The 25145-nt window shown below is 35.0% G+C and overlaps 2 long non-coding RNA genes and 1 other non-coding gene across 3 annotated transcripts; 1 reads left to right on the top strand and 2 right to left on the bottom strand.

Annotated features, from left to right (window-relative positions):
- The first annotated feature begins 241 nt into the window (after positions 1 to 241).
- On the top strand, positions 242 to 958 carry LOC128858549 (uncharacterized). Its single transcript, XR_008454026.1, has 3 exons — positions 242 to 381; positions 450 to 551; positions 627 to 958. It is a non-coding gene; the product is annotated as an uncharacterized LOC128858549 (long non-coding RNA).
- A 12128-nt stretch (positions 959 to 13086) lies between these two features.
- Positions 13087 to 13640, bottom strand: LOC128858554 (uncharacterized). Its single transcript, XR_008454027.1, has 3 exons — positions 13475 to 13640; positions 13249 to 13419; positions 13087 to 13166 (listed from the first exon to the last, which is right to left on the bottom strand). It is a non-coding gene; the product is annotated as an uncharacterized LOC128858554 (long non-coding RNA).
- An 8133-nt stretch (positions 13641 to 21773) lies between these two features.
- Positions 21774 to 21855, bottom strand: Trnal-aag (transfer RNA leucine (anticodon AAG)). Its single transcript has one exon. It is a non-coding gene; the product is annotated as a tRNA-Leu (tRNA).
- Positions 21856 to 25145: the final 3290 nt, after the last annotated feature.

A 25145-nucleotide genomic window follows, 5' to 3' on the forward strand; every position in this document is an offset into this window, starting at 1 on the left:
GGCTGCAGGCACACATAGATTAGCAATGCTGAAGCTGGCACTGCGTTCATCCAGCTGGATACGAGTAAGTTTGAATTTACCCACGCAAGCTGGCAATAAAGTTGTTTGAATGCAGTTAATTTTATTTTTGCATAACTTCAGCTTTCCGACTGGGAATTACGACAGCCACAATGGACTCCAACGGTTGACGTGCTGAAATATCATAAAGATTGTATAAATAATATACTAACAATAAAAGCAGAACGTAAGCAAAATATTGTGCTTCCAGAATGGCTGCCACCGGAATTGCTTGAGAGTGCAAATGAAGTACAGTTGAGATTTTTAGTAGGCGCTGATCTGCTGGAAACGTTTGCCAAGCCGGAGTTGTGGACCACTGAGGAGGTGTCTATGGAATAAAATCAATTATTGAGTAAAATTAAATATTTAAGAAAGCTTTATTTATATCCTAGATTCAAAATATTGTGTGCAATTATGGCTTAGTGGTGCTTACACGCTTTGGTTCGGATGTGGATAGATACATTTTTGAATCGGATATACTGTCGAAATATCGTGTATGTGCTGATTTTATAAACTGCCAAAAATATTCCTAGAGCTTTTTAAATTATCTCTGGTTTTTTATTTTTTAGGGCAACATCGAGTTGGTCATAAATTGGACGACGAACAATTTAAGTTCGACTTTGGTGCGTCGCTTATTGAAACGTGGCCAATCTGTGAAGTATTTGATTGATGATGATGTAATTGAGTATATCAGAAAACATAAACTATATGACTGCAAATCATAAATATTTTAGATTTTATGTGCATGATATCGTCCCCCTTACGTCAGAAGCATGAATGTGCAAATTTTCATATTTCGACTTAATGAATGAGTTGACTTGATTAACCTTTGGACGTTCAATGTTACACCAAACCCCAGAATACCATGCGAACAAAAAACCGCATATGATTTTTTAGCAGTATTCAAATTGTCTATATTTTCATAGAGAAATAAACTTTAATAAACTTTAATAAACTTTTTTCTGCCATGAAAAAGCTCCTCATTAAAAATATCTGCCGTTCGAAGTCGACTTGAAACTGTAGGTCCATCCATTTGTGGAACAACATCAAGACGCACACCACAAATAGGAGGAGGAGCTCGGCCAAACAACCAAAAAGGGTGTACGCGCCAATTATATATATATGTATATATAATAAACTTTAAAACTTGATTTCCCAACATCTTAAGTTTTCCACATTCATGTTTCTGGCCAAGGGAGACGATATGTATTGAGATATCTTTTTTCAATTTATGTTGTAGTTGAAAGTTTTTAAGTTTATGAAGAAGGTAGTTCTCTGTTAACCTTTCGGTAACATTTTATGCTACCATATATACTTATATGCATATATAATTAGCACTTCGACTCTTTTTGGGTGATTGGCTCAGCTTCTCCTCCTATTTGTGACGTGCGTTTTGATGTCGTTTTAAGCCGACTCCGGACGGCAGATGGTTTTATTTTTTATTTTTCATGGCAGAAATACGCTCGGAGGTTTGCCATTGTCTGACGAGGGGCGATCGCTATTAGAAAAAAACGGTTTCTATCATTTGTTGTTTTCCAAATCGTAATCCATTCGGCTATGGCGGCCACCTACCATACCTCCTTGAAAAAATCTTGAAATTTTTTTTGAGAAAATTTTAGTTTTTGAATTCAAAAGCATTAAAAAAGGTAAATAAATTGCTCCTTCTTACTCTATCAAAGTCAGGTTCCTTGCGTAGCATCGTTGATGCCACTTTCTACATTAAAAAAAAAAAAAAACAATACTGAACGTGATAGTAATTTCAATTTTAAATTATTATCTAATATTCTCTAATACCCAGCCTTTTGGCGTGGTCAAAAACGTATAAAATTGATAAAGTTCGCGAACATATTTATTGTTTTCAAAACTGAATTGGTTTCAGACTCATTGCACAACTTATTTTTAGGAAAGCACAGATCATATGGAGCTCCATTTCTTGATATTTCGTGTGATATTTCGAAAATCCTAAAAACTAATCCCCATTGCAGAAGCTGTGAGGACTTTTCAGAGAAGGAGACTATTGAGCATTTTTCTCTGTAAATGTCCGGGTTTGGTAGCCAGACGATTACTTGGCAACCAGACTTTTACCAACTGGGGCTCTTCTCTTCGACAGATTGGCGTAGTGCGGCAACCTTAACCCCATCAACGTTCTCGATTACATCAACAGCTCTGGTTGACTGTAGATATCTACACGTTAAAGGTCTCAAAATGGCATCAAAATGGCGCTTTAGTTTTACTTGGGGAGAGCCAGTTCAGTACTTCAACCATCTACCTACCTCTAGTTTATTTACTTTATTTTTTTCTACTTTATTTTTTTCATAATTAAATTTGATTTGTCAAATATTAATGAACAGAAATGTCGACACAGTTTTGCCATTCTCAGATGTCAAACCGCGTACACTAATAAACCTCAATCATTCGACTCCCTGAAGATCAATATTCGCGAGGAAATCGCTATAACCTCGGAAATGATGCAAAGTGCTAGGAAGAATTAAGAGAAAATTGTCCAAATGTTCGTTACTATAAATGGTGACTATCTCCTAGATACTTGTTATGGTAATTGACCCAATAAATTGTGTTGTATTGAGTATAAGAATTCGAGTATTGAGTAAGAATTCGAAATTGAGTAATTTTTCAGTAAATTATTCATAATTTGCATGTGTCAAGTATAGATGGAACACTCTGTACAATATGGCTGATGTTATACAAATACCTGCAAGTTGTGCTATTGGGTATGTTTGCTCGTACTCAAACACATTTGCAAGAATTGTTCGCATGGCATGTACATACATAGTATTTACTCTGGACTACGTAAATTGAAAAGGTAAACAATGGGACATGTAAATAAAAAAATTGTATTCACTTTAGTTCAATAACTGTGATTCAGGCATTTTTAATCATGGTGTGTTCAATTTTTATTATAAAATTATTCACTCTATAATACTATTTTTTAAATAACTGGATGATACGCCTGTCCCAGCAGTCTCACGCAAATTAACTTTGATGCCCATGTACCAAAACCTCTGTGGAAAAAAGTGTGGATGACTTTTCCACGTGCGCGAGTTTTTTTTTGTTTTTGTACCGCCTTTTTCCTAGCATAGATATGTATGTAAATATGTTTGTAGGATATTTTCCAATACACTTGCACACCCACTTGCATTTGCATATGCACTTGTCCTTTGGTTGCAAAGCGTAAGCCAAAGTGATGAAGTCGTCAACGCACTTGTCGCCAATGGCAGTTGTAATATTTTTTCACCTACAGTTACACAAATAACAATTGCAACTAACTTGTACACGCATGCAAAAATATAAACTCATTTGGTTTCTCTGATTACTTTCACGATTGACGTCAATATCTGACTACTATGTATTTATGTATGCTTGTGTGTAATTTGCGTATAAATTCAATGGAGTTCGGTCGGAATGCCTTAATGCTCAGCATGCCTTATTTTATGCAGCCTTAATTTATAAACGCATGCAATTTTATTTGACAATATGTTGCATGAAGTATATGTATATTGCACATATCTCAAGATCTACATACATATTACTCACGCGGATTAAAAGGCAGATTTTTGATCATTTTTTTGTTGACCCTGTTATGCATATTTTTCCACAAAACGGATGCTCAAAATTTCTTGTAAAAATATAGACAATTGGATCTATGCTTTACCATATCAAATTGAGCTAACTAAGAAGAAGAAAGAGTAGAAAATTTTCTTTGCTAGGAACAGAGCAAGGTAAGTTAGGAGACTACCATTTCCGGTGTTGGTGTTCGTATATTATAATATCTCATATATATTATATATAGGATATTTATAATATCCTACTTGTAATTTTGTTTTATTTTTTTATTCATATTTTCACTAGCATTACAGAAGAGTTCTCGCAATCAAAATCAATAATTGGCTTCAACCTAAACCGATGTAAAGATTGAAAAGAATTAAATAAGTATAAATCGATAATCAACACAGGAATTTGAACAGGACATTTTAGAACCAATAATAACCTTACCAAACTGGGCATATACTCCAAAGGAACTTTCAAGGAAAATGGAGCCGCCAAACATGAGCTGGAACAGTTCCCAGCACTGACGCATGAGCGGGACAAACACCTGGGTAAACATACTTGTAATTTACCATAGGAGGGAATAAAACTCAATAAAATAGGGCAAACTCTTAAATTTATTGAAGAAATTGGGTTCAGAGAATTATTGTACTTGAACCCAAGAAGGAGGCACAATAGGTCTTTCAGATCGCAAGGTTGCTACATGTCCTCAGAATAATAATATTGAAAGATGTAGTTGAAAATATTATTACTATGACCCGTTCATAATGACGCAACCGGTTGAATTTTATATTCCTGATTTTTTAGTGAATATTATTTTGATCTTTTGACCTATTGAACAAGGTTTTTTGTTTTGCTTTTATATTTGGAAACAGTGTTTATGCTTTTTTCATCAAATTGTACATGCATACCTGTGGATTTTTGCCTTTCACCGTAGTGGTGCTGGTGTATTTGTTTCCACTCATTACGGTGGTTCGTTTTCAGCAAGAATGAAATAATAGAAAAAGTTTTCAGAAAACTAAGTTTTCTCAAGTTTTCTCATAAAAGCCATAAAATATCTAATATCTAATAAATGATGTACGCGACAATTATACATATATATATATACATACATATCTGCGTATATATTATATTTGTATATAAACAGACAGCTTTTTCGTTCTCGAAATCCTCATTGTCAGCCAGTGCAATGTTTTCGAGGCAGCAAATTAATCGCCCAACATTTGGAAAAAATTGAAAATCATTGCTGCTTTCTCGAGTTATATTGAAAGGCAGTGTGATGCGAAAATCCAGAATCCAGCAGCAAATAAAATCCCTCAAGGTGAGCATCATCCACGTTAATTGTGAGATAAAGCCAATAACTGTGTCAACAAGTAGTTTGAACATCCGGCTGGGATGCGATGAATGAATGAATACGGGTTTCATAATTAATGAAAATACTTCTTATATTCAAAAAAGCTAAAAATGTAAAGTATTTGCATTGATGGTAATTTTTCAATATTTTAAAAAAGAAAATCCGCTGACCGCTATATGACAACCAACCATTGTTATGCTTTTTCTTGGATCATGTCTAACAAACAAAAAGAAACTCCACGCCTGCAACAATTATTTGTGGCTCCATTAGAGTCAGCAACATTCAAATAAAATATCCAAATAAAAGTGAAATGACGTGAATTTTCAGCGAATCGTCTTGGAACTTTGTTCACAATACAACCGATTGTTGGCAATTATATCTAGTAAATAGTATTTATGTTTTAAATAGTTAAATAATTATCAATAATATATTTTTTGTTTGCCGAGATAGGAGGTTATCGCGTATAAGGTAACTAATTATATGGTAACTGACCTGATAAAAAACCGAGTGATTGATGGTTTCATTACCGATATAGATAAATAAATTCTTGGAGAAAATTTGTGCGCTTCGCCCAAAAAAAAAAAAATATTGGTTAATTTCCTCTACATGAATATGCACTTGGATAATTAGTTGATGTTCTGTTGCACTTATTACTCCAATACTGAACAAATTTCTATTTATATTATTACTGCTTTAGTACAGTTACTGATAGTAGAAAATAATCCAGATTAAAGTTTTGCTGCTGTTGACTGTTTTTAAAGTAGTTTGGGCTGCCACATTACTGTATATAATTGCAAGTGAGTAGAGTTAATACATCAAAATGTTGGAAAGTTTTTAGAACACATAACATATATAAGGGTTTGAATATGTTTAGCACTGAGTGAGTAAGTGCATGGTGTGGCTTAGAGATGGCTATGTGTGCCTGAGCTGGTGACTAACCAAAATTTTTCTGCTGTTAAATAGTTTTGGGTGCCAAATGAGTGCAATAAATTTTGAAACACCATTAGAGCGATGGGAGAGAGTGAGGGGTTTGGTGAATGAGAAAGTGCGTAAACGAATAACTTGCACATCATTTTTAACAACACGATACACATCTACCAACATAACATCTACTAACATAGAAAAAGCATTTTGGCTAAATTAAAAGCGATTAATTACGGCTAGCGGAAGTGGTTGTAGAACAATGGTAAATTTGATGTTCCTATTTAAAATAAAGATAAGACGTTTAAAATGAGCATCTAGCGTGTGAAGTTGCCTGTTTTCTATCGATCGCGCCTCAGGCGGTGGATAGGGGAACTCTTGGCAGATATGCAGGGTAGGTGGGAAATAAAACGAGAAACACCTGATTAAAGGTGTAGGTAGTTTTTATATACACCAAACTAGGAAAAGCGGGCTAGTGACCCACTTATTCGAAGCTAAATTGCTAACAAATTGTATGACGGCCACTCTGCTCCACTAGATGTTAAAGGAAAACATATATATAAAGGGTGATCAGATTTCAAGTACTTTTCCCCTATGGGCTGGAGGAATCTTTGGGCCGTATTTCCTTAAAGACGAGGCTGGCGCAAATGCAACAGTAAATGGCGAACGCTATCGCGATATGATAAACGATTTTTTAATGCCGGAAATTGAAGCCCGTGGTCTCCACAACGTTTGGTCTAACAAGACGGCGCTGCTTGCTATATAGCCGGTGAAACAATTTACTAGTGGATTGGCCACCAATATTGTGCGATATTACACTTTTGGACTTTTATGTGCGAGGGTATGTCAAGTCTAAATGGTTTGTGGATAAACCAGCTTCGATTGAGGCATTGGAAGCTAAAATTACTAAAGTTATTCACGAGATACCGACCGCAGTCCTGCAACGAGTCATTAAAAATTGGTATTTACAGATGTCCGAATTACGGCGCAGTTGCGTCCAACTTTTGAAAGAGATAATCTTTAAAAAGTAAATGTCATCAAAGGTTCTACATAAAAATAATAGAGATTGCCTAATGAATTTGAATTTTCGTTGCTTTATTGCAATTTAAAATCGGATACCTATAAATTTATCCCCCTTTTTGTGCATATATACTGTGCATATATACGGCCGCTGTAGCCGAATGTAGCCGTGTTGTGCATGGAACACCAATATGAAAAAAAAAAACTTTTTTCTAACAGCGGCAGGCAGTGACAAATCTCCGAGTGTATTTCTGCCATGAAAAAGCTCCTCATAAAAAATATCTGTCTTTCAAAGCCGGCTTAAAACTGCAGGGCTTTCCATTTGTGGAAAATATGAAGACGCACACCATTAAGAGGGGGAGCAGCTCGGCAAGCACCCAAAGGGTGTATATATATATATACATGTGGGATTTGCGGTGCTTTATTTCAACTATCTGCAAGACGTGACTACAAAAATCCAACTTAACTATTACATCAAAATATATCTACTAAAATGGTGCGCCAATCGCTTCTGGATTGCGCGCGTTGACGCCAGTTAGAAACACCAAGGGTGGTCAGGGTGTCGTCCACTTGGTTTTTCCAACGTAGATGAGGACGTCCTTTTTGCGATTTCTCCCAGTGCATTTTGAAAAGAGCACCATCTATACTGGTGCGTTATTTTCTGTGATCTAGTGAAGCCGATGAATTTTTACTACGCTTTACTACGATTACTTACATGCCGGTCAACTTTGATAATCTGAAATTTTCCAAATTTTTTAGCATCAAAAATGCCTGATTGGAATAGGCGAAAGCAAAATTGTACGTAAGTAGATGTTGCACTATCGGCACCATAAGCCCCATTCACAATTTCAGTGGCCTGTTTCGCCTTTATCAAGGAAAAATAGTATTTGTTTAGTGTGAAATGTCATCTTAACAGCGATCATAAACTTTAAATTGTTTGATCGATACTTTACGAGACCATACAACCATCTACCGAGAAAATAATGGATTTCCTTTGGCTTTTTATATCGAGAAAAAAACGCTTAAATGAATAAAGTTCAGCAATAAAATTGTCGTAAATAACAGAATTCTCTTATTAACAAATCAGACCCTGCCATACAAGACGTTCTCAATAAAAATGTCTAACTTGCTAGTAGGCCCACAATTTAGATAAGAATATCATGCGAATCCTCGTGCTGGAAGTCTTCTTCTATCTGCTCTTCTAGATCTTGCACGACAAATTAATCAAAAAAGTAGGCCGAAATGCGATGTAAGCAACAGTCTATTATTAATGTTACTCTTCGTTCATAGTACCCATTATCCTATATTTTATTTATACCTAAGCATCATTTTACAATGAGCTCCGTTACCTTTTTATATAGAATATCCAAATATTTTATGATCTTCATACTTTACAAGCCCAGAAGGACAAAAATCAGGAGTATTTTGCAAATAGATATATTTATGCGTGAGGTTTTGACTTGAAAACAAACACCCGTGTACTGGCCCAGAATCTTGGTGAGTCTGACACACAAGTAGTTCCATCGTTTTCTTTATCGACTTCGTTATTTTCTTGAAATTTTTGAAGCCCATACTTGTTGGATATCGGATAGAAAATAATTGCTTTGGCACATTTTCGTTTATTTTCCCACTGAAATCCACCTTTGAATACAGAATGATTGAACTTTCGATTTCTTCTTAAAACACTTTTTAAACATTAAAAAATTAATCAATGATTAATTGAGCTCAAAGTGGTGGAATTTATTTTAAGTGAGATACATATTTTAATTATCTTTCCTTCGGCTTGTTTAAACAGTATGACAGCAGGGGCCATAGAAATGCCATTCTGTCGCTCACTTCAATGCCAAAAGCATTTACCTCGCCACATATACTTATAACGACCGTTTGCATATCAGTCCAAAGCACAATCCACAAAAATTTACTTCTCACATTGTATGATCGATTCCACCTTCTTTTCACCTTTACTGTAGGCTGGTTCAGTTCTCAGTGCCTACCTATTAACACCGTGTTATGATTTGTTTTGACTAAACATCCAACAATTCGATGACTGAGTCTTTTCAGACGGTCTAGTAGCTGCTTATCATGAGACAGCTTAATTGTAAATACGCCATAATCAACAATGATAGCCACCTCGCGCTGTCTGCTTTTCGCGCTTAAGTATAAAAGTTTTAATGACTGTTTCGCCAGTTTTTTTGTCATGCTTTCGCTCGCACACATGCTCGCCCATACATACAGCCAGATACGAATACTATGGCTAGATCAACAGCAGATACAGCTACGAAGGGGAGTGGCAAGAGAAAGTGTCTGTTTTATTGACTTGGAATGAGATTATTGCGAGAAAATTCTTAATTTGTTCAAAAGGAATAAAAAGTTAGATACTGACGTTGCTTTGGATGGTATGTATGCATAGTGAAGCAGTTGCACTGTAGGTTAAACATCTATGAATGAGAATGAAAAGATTATTTAGAATAGTTTAAAATATGTAGTATATGAATGATGAAAAAATCTTTAAAGCAATTTAAAAGGAAATATTTAAATTAGCAACAGTGATTCCTGGTATCCAAATTGACAGTTTTCGGTTGTTTGAGGCTACTTTGGTTTAGAATTTCATTATGAATAAACTCACGACCGAATACGGTTTTCAAATTATTTAAATTTATTTCGAGCAACCTCCAGAAAAAACTCACCTATTGGTGCACTTTACGAGCCAAAGGAGTTAGGTGCGATTTGGCTCTTTAAACAATTTTTTTTTGCCGATATGTAAAGTGACTGCTTGCGCCGCTAACACATGGCGGACTTTAGTCTCTTCTGTAGCTGTATAATTCCGTGATACTGAAGTAAAACCAAATTAAACTCGTTAGTTTGAGATAGAATTTTTATTAAATTAAATCGGATTTTTTTATAATTTTGTATAAACAAGCGGACAGAAAAAAAAGAGAGGTGAGCCATTCCATTTCAAAATAGAGCTTAGTGAGATTAAAAGCTATGTGTGGGCAAAATTTGATAGAGTTTACGTCGCTTTTCAGAAATAAAAACTTTTAAATAAGAGAGAAAGAGAGATAAGTAACATGCCCCAAATACATTTGTTTTTCCATTTTTGATATAAATACTAATGTCTCTTCTTCTTCCGGTACTCAATCCCTTGTAGGACATAGGGCATCAATGAGGTATAAAACTTATTCTCCGCCTTTAAGCACGGACACACCGTGGGCAATTTAGCGGGCGATGAATGAGAGTAGGGCAGCAGTGTGCAGTATTCTAAGTTGTAGCTTAGAGAGCGAAAACGTTAATTGGAGGCGGATGAGGATCAGACTTTTTTTTCTTATTCTGAGCTTCTTTAACATATTGGTTAGGTACTAAAGGCTACACCAGGATCTTTGGTCATACGGAATTGACGGCGGGGTAGTCCCTTGTTGGCCAACGGTGAGGCTCCAAGCCGCGGAAGAGAGTTACTGGTAAATTAAAGCTGTCTGAAGTCCATAGGGTGACCAAGTTCCGCCACCAGAATAAAAGTGAATAGGCTGGCGTCCTGTTTTCCTCAAAATTTGTGTGCCAAGGAAACATCAATAATAATGAACTATGCACTTACTACTTACTCAAACGCCGCATTTTTTACATATTTATCTGTGGCAAGTGTACATGATTAAGGTTCGTTACATATATAAAATTACTTTAACCGGAAAGCGGACTGTAATAAAAGAAGGGCAGATGTTGTTTTTGCCAGATTTCAATAATTTTCTATGACGATCCTAAACTATACAGTTGCTATATTTATATTACTAGTACTGCCCCTGGAACACAGATCTAGTGAGATTCAGTGGCAGATAGCACAGATCTGTCAAAACAGTGGACTTGGAATAGACAAGGGTGGTTTTTGATGAACCGAAACTCCCCACTTAAGCTATATTACTTAACACAAAGCTTAGCGAGTTGCTCAATCGATAGTCGGTTCTACGCTACTGGAACGCCCCGGATTTATATTCGCCAAACGCTGTCATTCTAGTAACATTCCCCAAACATTTATGGGGAATGTATATGCTATTACTATTAAAACAATAACAAAAAGGTCAGGGAGCTGCCGTAGAATATTGTGCCGAGGTGCCTTGCAGAAATTATTATTATTATTATTTGCTTAAGCGCCGATTATGTAGCGCATAGTGCCAAAGGCTTGCGGAAATAATTGGAGATGATTGCCGAAGTCTCGCAACGCGTACCTACTCCAACCACTGGATCCATCCGGTTTTCCAATATTGCTCCAGACAAAGAACTCGAGTTGACTTGTAAGACCCACAAAATGGTAGCGGAGTTATGATTTCGATATTGTAGCATTCTGAACTCTCCCCGTGCTTATAAAAATTGGACTCCGCACGACATTCCATTTGAAATGGATATTTTCCCAAACCCAGCGCACAGTCACAATTCACATTAGCTCGGTCTTGAGGATGCTTGGGCGAAGAAGTTGTGAGCTACCTGGACCGTAAGCAGAAAAATCATTCTGGCCACTCCCAAGTAAATGGCGAAAAGGGACTTATCTACTTGTGTGGATTACAATGTAAGCTTTGAAATCCAATGTAGAATGTTTCTTGTCAACAAATGCTACTTTAGACTATGTAGGCAATTCAGTAGTAAAGTCCTCTCTCGACGAACAAAACTAACACTCTACAAGGCTCTCATCATGTCCGTCCTAACGTATGGCGCAGAAGCGTGGACGATGACAATATTTGATGCGGCGCCCTTGGAGAGTTTGAGAGAAAGATCCTGCGGAATATTTTTGGACCTAGGCATGTTGGTGAAGTTGAGTATCAGAGGCGATGGAGCCATGAACTCTACGAGCTATACGAAGATGTGCACATGGTGGAGCGAATAAAGATACCGCGGCTTCGTTGGCTGGGTCATGTCGTCCGAATGGATACAAACGCTCCGGCTCTGAAAGTATTCGATGTGGTACAACCTGGTGATAACGAAGGAAGAGGAAAAATCAGGTAGAAAAGGGTTTAGCCTCAATTGGTGAACTGGCGCCGGTTAGCCCGAGAAAGAAACAACTGGTGCGCTTTGTTAAACTTGGCCAAAGTCGCTTAAGCGGTTATCGCGCCAATCAAGAAGAAGAAGAATAATGCTCAGCTTATGATTTTTATTTTTTCGTTCAAAAATAATGATTGCAACGGGATTTTTATTTCTTCTTTCACAACGTAAAACACAAAATCTTATGTATTGTACTTATTACAACTTATAAGATATTAACTGCTGAATAGAAATTTTATGTGAATATACCTTTTACCTGCACTCACATACGGGTGCGAAGTCTGGGTGTTGAAACCCAATGAAATCGATCAATCAAATTGTTTTGAAAGACGATTTAGAAACACTAATCAATGGTGCAAATGGAATCAGGTACATCAAAGTGCAAAGGATTCCATGGTATGGCTACATTCTCCGAATGAGCAACGATAGAGCTATCAAAAAGATCTTTAGTACAAATGTACAAGACAGCAAAAGAATAGGATGGCCAAGAAAACGATGGAGAGATGCCATTGAGGGCGACTTTGAAGCTATGGGCTTATTTGATATTAAACGAAAAACTGATGACCGAGTTATTGTCGCGGAAGCAACGGTTCACCGAACTGTGTAATACGATGATATGACGATGATGATTATGATAACTATTATCATTGGGTGTCTAATAAGGTCTCAGGCAAAATAAAAATTTACGTTTCTTCGAAGTTAAATCAGTTCATATTGTAGTGAAATTTGGAAAGAAAAGAAGACAAATCATATATTACCAAAGCTATGTTTACCAAGATTAATTAAGATATCAGAAGTGGTACTGTATTACCCTTTGCACAGGTTAGCATGCCTTTGGCTGATTTCTTTTGCCATTGTGTATCAGGCTGATTCTGTATCTAACTCGGTTCAAATAGATATCCTTCCCTTCTTTGATTTAAATTCTCAATCCCGGGTATGATCGCGTCAATTCATCTTATCCCGACGACTCAGGGACATTACTTTGGAAAAAAAAAGAATTTGATTAGAGTCGTAATACCAATCACTAATGCATTTGGATTCCCGGAAAGTTTTTCTGAAAAGAAATGCAGAGTAGGTCTATGTATGTATCTACGTATCTCTATTGCAACAAACAAGGTTGTGAAAAATAGTATAATATCTTTACATACTAATGTGACGCTAAGAGATCAAGTGAAGAATAAATTCTGCCAATGAGTGCTGCTTTCGGCCCACTTCCTTCCTTCCCTTCCTGTTAAATATACGGTTCCGAATTATACACTGTTCATATAACCGACAAATGCCAAAGCACAGAACTTGCGCTAAAATTTTACTTTTGTGTGAAAATTATTTAAGGTTTTGCCCACACCCATTGCACTGTGCGACGATGTCAGAGATCTTGAAGCCAAAAACGGTGATGCGCCAGTTGTTGGGTGCACGTTTTAAGCTGAATTCAGCGCCTTTTACGAATTGCATGCAATTTCCTTCGCCAGAAAAGTTCAAGTCTTTAAAATTAATTAAAACTTTTACCAAAGACAATAACTGAGGCTCCATACGTACCTAGCGAATTATTTTTGCCCCCCACCTAATCCTCAAGTAGCATTTTCTATTGCTGTGACAAGCGCCGCCCAAAATATTATTCACGTCAATGGTTTTATAAAAACTCACAATTAAAGAGACTTTCCGCTTGAATTCACCGAATGAATTGCGGCAACAAAACGCTCGTATTTCGCTATTCAATACTAAGCTAAGTATACTTAGTGCTTTTATTCGTAGCCATCCATCATTTGCATTCTATATTAAGGCGGCCATAGGACGTGTCATGGAAACAATTCTCAGCCAATCTGTCAAAATGTAAAATTCTGGAAAGTAATTGCAAAGCATGTAGTAGTATTTCATTTTCAGAAATCGGCTTTCAAGTTAACTTTCTGAAATTTTTGTTTGTTGGGACAGTGGTAGCTAATATAGGGTGAGCCATGTAAAATTTGCTTTTTGAATCGGCTATAAAAAAAACTAATCAATATTTTTTCAAACCTTTTTTTTATTTTGAAGATTGAATTTGGTGTGGATTTTCTGAGTCCCAAGTCCGACAATTTTGCTTATTGACGTAGCCACCGATGTGAAAATCAGAAAAGAAGAAGAAGACTCACCACTTTGGAAATAGGTTTTCAATATTTTCCAATTTTGTTCAAGGGTATAGCGTCTCATTTCGTAAATGTCAAACCTTTAAGTAAATTATGAACACATTTGACATGTCATTTGTGTTACCATTCTCAAAAAATAGGTGGTTTAAAAAGCAAATGCTATATGGCCCACCCTGTACTTTGAATTTTATGAATTTTGTGTAAGTCAGTATGTTTTAGATGTTTTGATGGTTTTTTTAAATCATCTTATCAGTTAAAAATTTCATAGTAGTAAAGTAATTTTTAAGATTTCACTCCTAAGATTTAGGTAACTGTAAATAATTGTCCAAATCGACCTGTTCGAGTTTCTATTTCTAGATTGATTATCAAAAGCTTGAAAAAAACGTGTTCAAATTAATTGTCTGGTGTTGCCATGGGAAAGCAAACATTTGCTTTACATCAAAATTATTTGAGCATATTTCTTGCAATGTCTGTCCACACCATAAGTATTTCGCCTTAAACGCGATAAAGACTTAACTGTATGCTTGCAAGTCTGTCGTAAATCCCAGCGTGACTGGAGTGAACAGTTGAGTCAGTAAAGTCACCAAGTCGAATTACTGTTTTGTGTTAACGGCCTATTCAAAAGGGCGTAGCTGAAGGTGCCAACTGAGGTGATGAGCTAATCTCTGACAATCTTAATGCTTCTTGTTGGCGAAACGAACTCATTAATGCTACAGGCGATGGTGGATTCAGCGTTGAGTGTGAGTTCAGATATTAATTTGCATTGAACGCAAAATGTGCTACTTCAAAAAATCGGTGGGTTTGTTTTCTCTTCAAAGCAAACACAAGACTTATCAGCCCAAATTAACAAATTGAGTAAATGCAGTTTTAAAATAAGTGCTCGCACGGAATCTGTAAATAGTAAATATTGCATAGTTCTTTGATATTTTTATGTTAAAAGTTTTTCGCTTTGGTAAACGTTGCCAAACGGTACTCGTATATATCATAAGCCTAAATGTATGCTTTAAAATTGATACTGTATTAAATAAGCGTGGTAAGCAGCGGTAAACTTCTTAGAATAAAATGAATGCCATAATGGAGATGAAAGATGAGCAAAATCCTAAAATAGTAAAAATAAAGATTTGTAGAGATAACGGCAGAGATGAAGGGAAGTTTCAATGATAAAAATAAAGAAAAGTTAAGATAAAGTTAAAGATGAAGATGAAGATGAAGAAGAAGATGAAAATGAAGAGGAAGATGAAGATGAAAATGAAGATAAAGATAAAGATAAAGGTAAAGATAAAGATAAAGATAAAGATAAAGATAAAGATAAAGATAAAGATAAAGATAAAGATAAAGATAAAGTTAAAGATAAAGTTAAAGATAAAGATAAAGAAAAAGATAAAGATAAAGATAAACATAAAGATAAAGATAAGGATAAAGATAAAGATAAAGATAAAGGTAAAGATAAAGATAAAGATAAAGATAAAGATAAAGATAAAGATAAAGATAAAGATAAAGATAAAGATAAAGATAAAGATAAAGATGAAGATAAAGATAAAGATTAAGATTAAGATTAAGATAAAGATAAAGATTAAGATAAAGATAAAGGCAAAGATAAAGATAAAGGTAAAGATAAATTTAAAGGTAAAGATAAGGATAAAGATAAAGATGAAGGTAAAGATAAAGAGCAAGATGTAGGTAAAGATAAAGATAAAGACAGAAAAGGGATAGAAATAAAGAAAACGCAATTTTCAACCGCGGGTGATACTACCTATTATGAATACGCTTTGGTAAAATGAATGCGAATACGAATATGAATAAGAACATGAATACGAATATGAATAAGAACATGAATACGAATATGAATAAGAACATGAATACGAATACGAATACGAATACGAATATGAATACGAATACGAATACGAATACGAATGCGAATACGAATACGAATACGAATACGAATACGAATACGAATACGAATACGAATACGAATACGAATATGAATACGAATACGAATACGAATACGAATACGAATACGAATACGAATACGAATACGAATACGAATACGAATACGAATACGAATACGAATACGAATACGAACGAATACGAATACGAATACGAATACGAATACGAATACGAATACGAATACGAATACGAATACGAATACAAGTACGAATACGAATACGAATACGAATACGAATACGAATACGAATACGAATACGAATACGAATACGAATACGAACACGAATACGAATACGAATACGAATACGAACACGAATACGAATACGAATACGAATACGAATACGAATACGAATATGAATATGAATACGAATACGAATACAAATAAAAATACAAGTACAGATATAAAAGTGAATGCGAAAAGAGAACAAAAATGCGAATACGAATACCAATTCAATATGTTTGATAATGTTAGAAAAACTGTGTACCGATTTAACAAAAATTTTAATTTACCTAACCCCCTGTTTTCTAATTTCTTGAAACCCTCCAAAAATATATATTCATAGATGGACGTTCATTTTTGCATTCCTATATTAATTTCTAACTACTTAACGACTAGCACTTGGTGCCTACCGTCGTTGCGTTAATTAACACCCACTTCTCATTCTACTTATCTGATTTTGCTGCTGAAACTTTGGCACTTATTCATTTTTGTGTACTTTATTTCACTGGGGCAATTTATTCTCAAAGTACAAATTATGGAAAATTTATTTGTCAACGGAAGTGCGAAATAAATTTATAAATTCTAATTAAAAGTTTCGCAACTTTCGCAGGTGAAGATTTTCACGCCACGGCGTATACGTAATTAAAAAAAAAAAACGTTCACACCTATCTTCTGCAACCCGTTAGTGCTTGTCTATTTCACTTGCGCTAGGCTGTTTTTTGATTCAATTTGGGTACTTCGCCAAGCAACTCAGTTAATTACAATTTGGCTGTGGTTTCTCGATGAATAAAATAGCTTAAGGACAGAGGTGGCTTTAAGGTATTATTATGTATATATATTTATTCTGTTAAGGGGTAACACCACTGTACACGCGTAAAAGAAACACGATTTTTAAAGAATTTTTTGTATAGAAGGAAAGGGAAAACAATAACTCTGATTTGGGAAGTTATTACTTATATACTAAAATACAAAACTACAAAGTTTGATCGAAAAATTTTACAAAATGGCGGCATTGGAGATATTTTTGTAATGTGGTTTCTCTTGAAGGAGCTCCGCGGCACGCAGCACAGAGGGTGCAAATTTTAATCTGGAACAAAGAAACATTTTTTTTCTTAATCTAGATAAGAATAGCTAGAGAAACACGTAGGGGATTTAAAAAATATTTATTTTTGTGGAATTAGCAAGCATTTGAAGGAAACAACTCTATTTTGGACTAAAAAAACGGCACTTAAATAATTATAACAATCGTTTAAATTAATCTATCGAAAATCCCCTACGCTCTTCTCTTAAGGAGGTTATTATACAGACGTAGTGAAAAACCTGATTAAAAATATTTAAAATTGTTTGAGTTATGCTGCGTGCCAATTTCAGAAAACGTGTTTTGAGAAAAACGCGTTTAAAGTTTGGAAATTTGGAGAAGTCGTTAGGTAGCAGTCACTAACGCTTGGTTAAAAGCTTAAAATATTTATGAAATAAACTTCGGTAACGTATAAAACTGTTTGTTCTGTATTTTAAAAGGTTTAAAGAATTTTTTAAGCTTGTAAAAAAAAAATCAATTTTTTGAAATTTCTACAGTGGTGTTACCCCTTAATTCGTCTGCAAGGCTAAAGTATTTATAACAGTTATTTGTATCTTATTTCTCGTTGTTATAATTTTCATCAATATTAATGAATATTCTCTTGTGCTTATTAGTATATATTCATTTAGCAATTTTCTTAAAAAGGTTTTACCTCCTTATGGCCATCTTGCAACTGCCTTTTTTAAACTACGCTTATCACTGCAAGCAGGCAAATACAGCTATTAAGTTTTATTACGAGTCGTATGCTATACTCTTTCAATTTCAATTTCAACTTCGACTTCAAACTGCTCGACCGTAAAACGTTCAAGTTGAGGTAATTTTTTAAACGGCTTTGCTAGGTTGTCCAACTGCACTGCCGTTGTACATTTAATATTAACATTTTCCCAGTTCACCTTGACACATCCAAAAGCCATTGCAGCTGCAACTAAGGAGGTACTTGGAAATTTAACCTCATGGTCAGGCTGTAAAGATGAGAAGTTTATGCGTTCCGGCAGCGCAATAACTGCAACTTCTACCAGGTTGAAAGAGCAAAGTCGTGGCATGCTAAATTCACATATACACAGGCACTGCTGTTGCATGTGGTATAAGACATGATTTACTTTTGCAGGTTTTATTTTGCTGTTATATTGCATGCAAGCATTATATTTCCAACTCGTTCACTTACCTGCTCAGGTGCTATAAAATGCTGTGCTTTGGTAGCAATTATTTTCTGGCTTTATTTCCATTAAGATTATTGTGTTTTTAGACTGATCAGGGCTTTTAAAAGTTTTCATTACAAATCACACCTAGAGCGTAGATAGTAAAATGGCGTAGTAAAAAATGAATACGAAAGTGAATAATGAGCTGCTTATTACTAGCTAGGAAAGGTGATTATTCATTTTCGTGTGTTAAGAGAGTGTTGGGGAGAGAGACTGAGGCAAAGGATTTTTTAATGATTTTTTTTGTTGGTTAATGTACAGTTAGTACAGTTTTAGTGTATTTATTCACAGGCACACTTATTTAGAAAACTTGAGCTGAACGTAAAGTATTTAACGAGTAGTGGACTTCAAAGCTGTACGAAAAGGAGTTACCTATAAGCCGCGGTGTCTGAATTTGGTATCCCTGCAAAACTAATACGGCTATGCAAGATGACATTGTTCAATGCCAGCAGCGCCATCAGAATAGGAAAGGACCTCTCCTTGCTGTTTGATACCAAACGAGGTATCAGACAGGGAGACTCGCTGTCGTGTGACTTCTTTAACCTGATAATCGTTCAGGCACAATTTTTTATAACAGTGTACAATTGTTGGCGTATGCCGATGATATTAACATCATTCCTGTCCTATTGTATGGCGCAGAAGCTTGGACGATGACAATATCCGATGAAGCGTCCCTTGCACGTTGGTGACGGTGAGTATCGCAGACAATGGAACGATGAGCTTTACGATGACATAGACATAGCACAGCAGATAAAGATCCAGTGGCTACGCTGGCTGGGTCATGTCGTTTAAATATAGTAGTAAATATAGTTTTTCACAAATGTAGTAACATACAGTTTTACGTCTCCTCCAGCGTTTTTATTAGGAGATTTTTCCTGGCAGAAATACACCTGGTAGTTTGCCACTGCTTGCCGATGGGCGACTGCCTTTAGAAAAATTGCTTCTTCTTTTGTTGTTCCATGCCCGACGTTACGAATCTGGAAAATACCGAGAGGTATTGGCGCATCAACCCTTTGACTATGGCATTGAACATGGGAAGAGTAAAGAGGGATACCAAAAAAAGAGAGGGACAAAAACTGTTTGAAAAATCTCCGACCAATTAGCTTGTTACCAAACATTAGTAAAGTTTTTGAAGTCGTAATCAACATAAATATAAATAGGGTCACTAAAACCAACAACTTAGTGAATTCTAAACAATTTGATTTTAAATATAGACATTCAACTACACATATATGCAATTAACCTTTTGACCTCCGAAATTAACTGCTTTCGACAAAGTGTGAATCGAAGGCATGATATCTAAACTCATAGGCTATAAATTCCCGGTTCACCTCACCATTCTGATTTATCACATACTGTCAAAAAAAAAAAAAAAAAAAATTCAGTACATATAAATAATATGAAAAGTAGTCTTGAATTTAATATAGCAAATGGATTGCAACAAGGGACAGTAAATGTCCCAGTTCTTTTCAATTCTCCTTATACCTGACTTGCTGCATGAAATAGACAATATCATAGCCTTTGCTGATGATCCATCCAGACAGAACAATAAAGGAAATTAACAGAAATCTGGCATTTTAAAATAAATACAAAGAAATGCGAAAGCATTTTGTTTCGTCCGCCCATAAAAAAATGCAACTCAAATATCAGAAAAAAACTGGAAAAATCTAAATACATATAATATCGAACGAAACCAGAATCCATATTCAAACCACTGAGAGAGTCAAATATCTCGGTATTATCCTTGATCAATTTTTATACTATAATGATCACATTAACCTCCAAGTCGAGAAGACCGTAAGAGCTTTCCATATCTATAAAAAAATGTTTTCATCGAAACTACTGCAAAAGAAAGTCAAAATATTAATGTATCAAACCCTGGTAAGACCGATATTCACATATGGTTGCTTAATTTGGTACAACATTTCACTGTCATATATGGAACGGCTAAGGAAGCTTGAGAGAAGAATACTATGATCATGCACTTCCTTATACAGATCACAAAATAGTAACTTTGCCAAATACATCTCGAATTCAAAGCCTTATAACACGGCGAAAATGCCCAGAATTGATTGTCACTTTATAAATTTAATAATAAAACATATCCGACGTTGCCTATACAATATCAATAACATATTAATAAGAACGTTTTACAACAAAAGCGACGATTATTTCTCACTAGCTATTTCTAATGGATTTGCTCCTCCCGAATCCACACGCCAATAATATATCATATATTCAGAAGAGCGAACAGTAAAATAATTACATCAAAAACACTTAATGCTAATAATCAACATTTTGATACATATATTTCAAGCTGCGAAAAAATCGAATCCACTGTTGCCATTAAAAACAGCTCACACTCCCTTTCTAGTCTGACTACCTTCTTTTACTACTTTGAAGCCTTTTATTATAAACAATAATCTATGCATCGTTTTTGTTCCCTTTTTCCCTGCATCAAAGATATAAAATATTTTAATAACTTCTAAGTTAATATTAATTTCAATACTAAGGAAAAGATACTCGGCATCAGATAATATACATAGGTACTTGAGAGCTCATCTAGAGACATTGTACGACACATCATAACTCTACTAATACTATTGTTTATTGTAGTACTTAATATTATTAGTTGAAAGTAAATAAACAAAAAAAGTCTCTTGTGCCAAAAAAGATTTTGTCAGTAGGCATTTGTAACTGTCAGGGCTTAGTTACTATATTTAGTGGCGTAAAATTCATTACCCTATCGGCGGATTCATAATTTTCGCCTCGTACGTAAATCATATTTGACACTTATGAACTAGATAGTTGTAATATGTAAACATACAAGCAGTGGAGCATGTAAATGTCAAAATAAATACATGCATCACTCTAAATAATTTTTTTTATTAAGTTACTTAATGTTTAATACAAAAATAATAACCTATTAAAAACAAAATTGGATGATTAATTTTGCGCCACCTAGAATATTAGTACACCATATGTATATAATACAATGTATTAGTACGTGCATACTTACTACCAGCGCCCTACATTAATTCATGCCCAAACAGCTCATTATTTATGAGCGTTTTAGATAAGACTAGCGGCAAGTTAAATTCACTGCATTAATACACTACACATAGGCATGTACATACATGTCAGCGCGTGGGAAATACAAGAATACACAATTATAATAAAATACCAAAATAAACTGTAACAATAATTCCACTCACACTTTTTAATAAAACAATGCAGAAGAGCTAAGTAAAGATATTTAATAAAAAATCGCACATGGCAGCGGTGGGATTCGAACCCACGCCTCCGAAGAGACTGGTGCCTTAAACCAGCGCCTTAGACCGCTCGGCCACGCTACCCACATACAGCACTGTTTGTGATGTGACATACCATATGAGTGTGTTAGGTTGTGCCATGAGGTCTTGTGTGGGTATATCTAAATAGTTTAGTCTGTTTAAATTTCAATTATATTTGTAAATTTGTTTGTACTTTTTCACATTTGTATTTACTTGTCCACTCTGATTCATTTACTGTAAGAAAAATCACTGGTCAACATTTGGTAAATTTAAAAAATATATATTTTGAGGCTATTGGCGTTCCTTCTCTTTTTCATGAAAACAACTGTTGAATTTGAGACAAAGATGTGCTGGAAAGTGACGATTGCCTACAGTTGTATACATTTTTCAAATTTATAATAAATTCGACAGATGTGCGCTAGAGCGCTTTTTATGTTCTAGTCCACAATTCGGGATCAATGAAGTACAAAAAGTTTCCTAAATTCGAGTGCTTGCTAAGTACTCACTTATTTACAATAAACAAGACTGTGCTCTAGCTCGCTCTCTGCAGAAGGTTCAAGTTGTGGAAGAGGCGAACGAGTTTTTAGTTTTTATTTTTTATTTTTTATTTTTTTATTATTATTTTTAAAAGAAAGAAGAAAACACGTCTCCTTTGGTATACAATTACCTCATATGAACTATTATGGTGCAGTTAGTATTTTAACGTCACTATTTCCGCTGCTCCATTCCGGTCATACATATAAAAGTCATAGGAAATGTTGACATTTTATGGCTTTTTCGTTTGGAAAAATTTTAGCTTAGTTTATAATAAGAAATGAAATTAATTTGATATTTTAAAGCTATAAATAAATATACCGTATGTTTTAATTATTCAAACTTTTACCTCAGATTTCGAGTGCGAATAGTCAAGGTTGGTCCTATTATAAAAATGACATAGACATATATCGGGTGTTTTCTTTTCATTGCATGATAATTACTAATATAAATAACTATGGTTTGACAGGAATTGCAAACAATATTGACATTTATGTTCAAATTGTGAAAATTTACTTTGAAAATTTACTCTGTTCGCGAAGTTTATAGAGCACTGGCGGCAGCATTGGGCCGTACTTCTTTCGAAATGGGGAAGGAGCTGCTGTTGCGGTGAATGGTGAGCGCTATCGAGCGATGCAAACTAAATTTTTGTTTCCAAAATGCAATATTCAAGCCACCATTGACGCTATACCGCCAGATTTATTGGAAAATGTTGTCAAAAATCGAATGAACCATGTAACTCGTGCCTGTGGCAGACATATGCCGGATATCATATTGAAAAAAATAAAGTATCTATCAGATTATAGTAAGAAAAAAACTGATTCTAATAATATTTTTGTTTTATAAATATATGTTTGTCCCCAAGCTCTTAAAAAACACCCGATACTTTTGTATAAAAATGAATAGTAATTAACGTTCTGAGTTTGAGTTGAGGTATCTTTTTTACCATCAATAAAGAGCTGTTCATTCCAAACACACCGTTCTAAAATTATAAAGTCGCCTCATATCTATTTTTTTGTTTTTAATTTAAAATATCTTTTTATTAAAATATAGTTAAATCTATAACAAATACCATATTAACCAGGTTTTAATAGATACATACTTCTGCTCAAATATGAACGAGACTTTATCAATAAAACGGTCCGCGGATGACATATGGCAAAAATAAATTTTTTGTTGGATGGTAGGACTGTTATAAGCTTACATGGCAAATTTCAGCGTGATATGTCGCATAGTTTGTTTTCTGTGCTAGTGTAAACAAGTCAAGCTCGAGTGTGTTCTTCGAATTTAACGATGGAAATTCAAGTTGAACAAAGAATTTGTTTGAAAAGAACAACGCAAAACTGTCGCTAAGGAAATGCTCGCCATGACTGATACGGACATCCGGCACATCATAACTGGTGACAAGACTTGTGTTTATGAGTATGACGTCGAAACAGCCCAACAATCATCCGAATGGCGCTCCCCGGAGGAGCTGACACCCAAAAAACCACGCCAAAGTCGCTCAAAAATTAAGGTTATGCTGACTTTTTTTTTCGATTACGAAGGTGTGGTGCACTCGGAGTTTTAAAGCGTTTGCGCGAGAACATTCGTCTTAAAAGGAAGGAATTGTGGGACAATAAGTCATGGTTCTTGCATCACGATAATGCACCAGCTCACACATCACGTCTTGTTCGCTGTTTTTTTGAACAAAAATAATGTTAATATCGTTCCGCAAGTACCGTATTCGCCTGATATGGCTCCATGTGACTTTTCCTGTTTCCCAAGCTCAAGTTGCCGCTCCGTGGAAAACATTTTGAGACAATTGAAGTCATAAAAGAGAATTCGAAGAAGGAACTGAAATCCTTACCGAAATCGGCCTTCCAGAAATGCTATGATGATTGGAAAAAACGTTGGCATATGTGTATCGCCTCCAACGGTGATTACTTTGAAGAAGATAAAATAAAAATTGAACAATATTAACCGTTTGTGTTTTATTAAATCAGTCTCGTGCATATTTGAGAAAAATGTTTCATCAAAATTTCATATTATCATTATTATTATGAGGGAATTTAGTACTGCGACGTGAAAGATTTATTGTATCCCCTCCATGGATTCAAGGCATTTTTCGCAATCCAACTTCCTCTACAATTTTAAAGATTTACCCTATTTTATTGAGTTTTATTTCCTCCTCTGGTAAACTATGTATGTTTATCCGGGTGTCTGTGTCGCTTATGCATCAGTGCTGGGCTTATGTTTGGCGGTGTCATCTTCCTCTTTACAGAACCTGTAAGTTCCATTAAAGTAGGTATATATTAAAGTAGGTACCATATGCCGCTAGGATTCCGGTGATGCTTCTAAAATTATTCTTATTTAATTCAATACAATCTTAAATCTGTGTAATTAGAAACAAAAAATTTAATATAATAAAGTGAAAGTAAAGTGAGTATACGAGTGCTGAAAAATTGGTATGTTTTGAGAACATGGCTTCAAACGCCACATTGCTTCATGAAAAATACATTGTTCAGTCTACACTGTACTTTATATGCCGTAACTCACATTGGCCAATAGTTTGTCAAAACTAAATGTCTTATAATGCCAACCTCAATTAGTGAGCACCACGGATGAACGATTAGTAATATTTTGGTTACCCCCATCAATATTAATAATCTCATTGCTAAATGATTCCAGAAGCATGGTGTACGAGGGTCGTTTGAAAAGTCTTGCAAAAATAAAAACTATTGTACTTAACCCTCTGGGGACGGAGCAACTCGAAAGGCAAGCGTCGCTGAGAACGAGAGGTATGTGCGAAGTAAAGAAAATAAATACGTTTAACATTA

This window comes from Anastrepha ludens, chromosome 2, assembly GCF_028408465.1.
Source record: "Anastrepha ludens isolate Willacy chromosome 2, idAnaLude1.1, whole genome shotgun sequence".
NCBI lineage: Eukaryota > Metazoa > Arthropoda > Insecta > Diptera > Tephritidae > Anastrepha > Anastrepha ludens.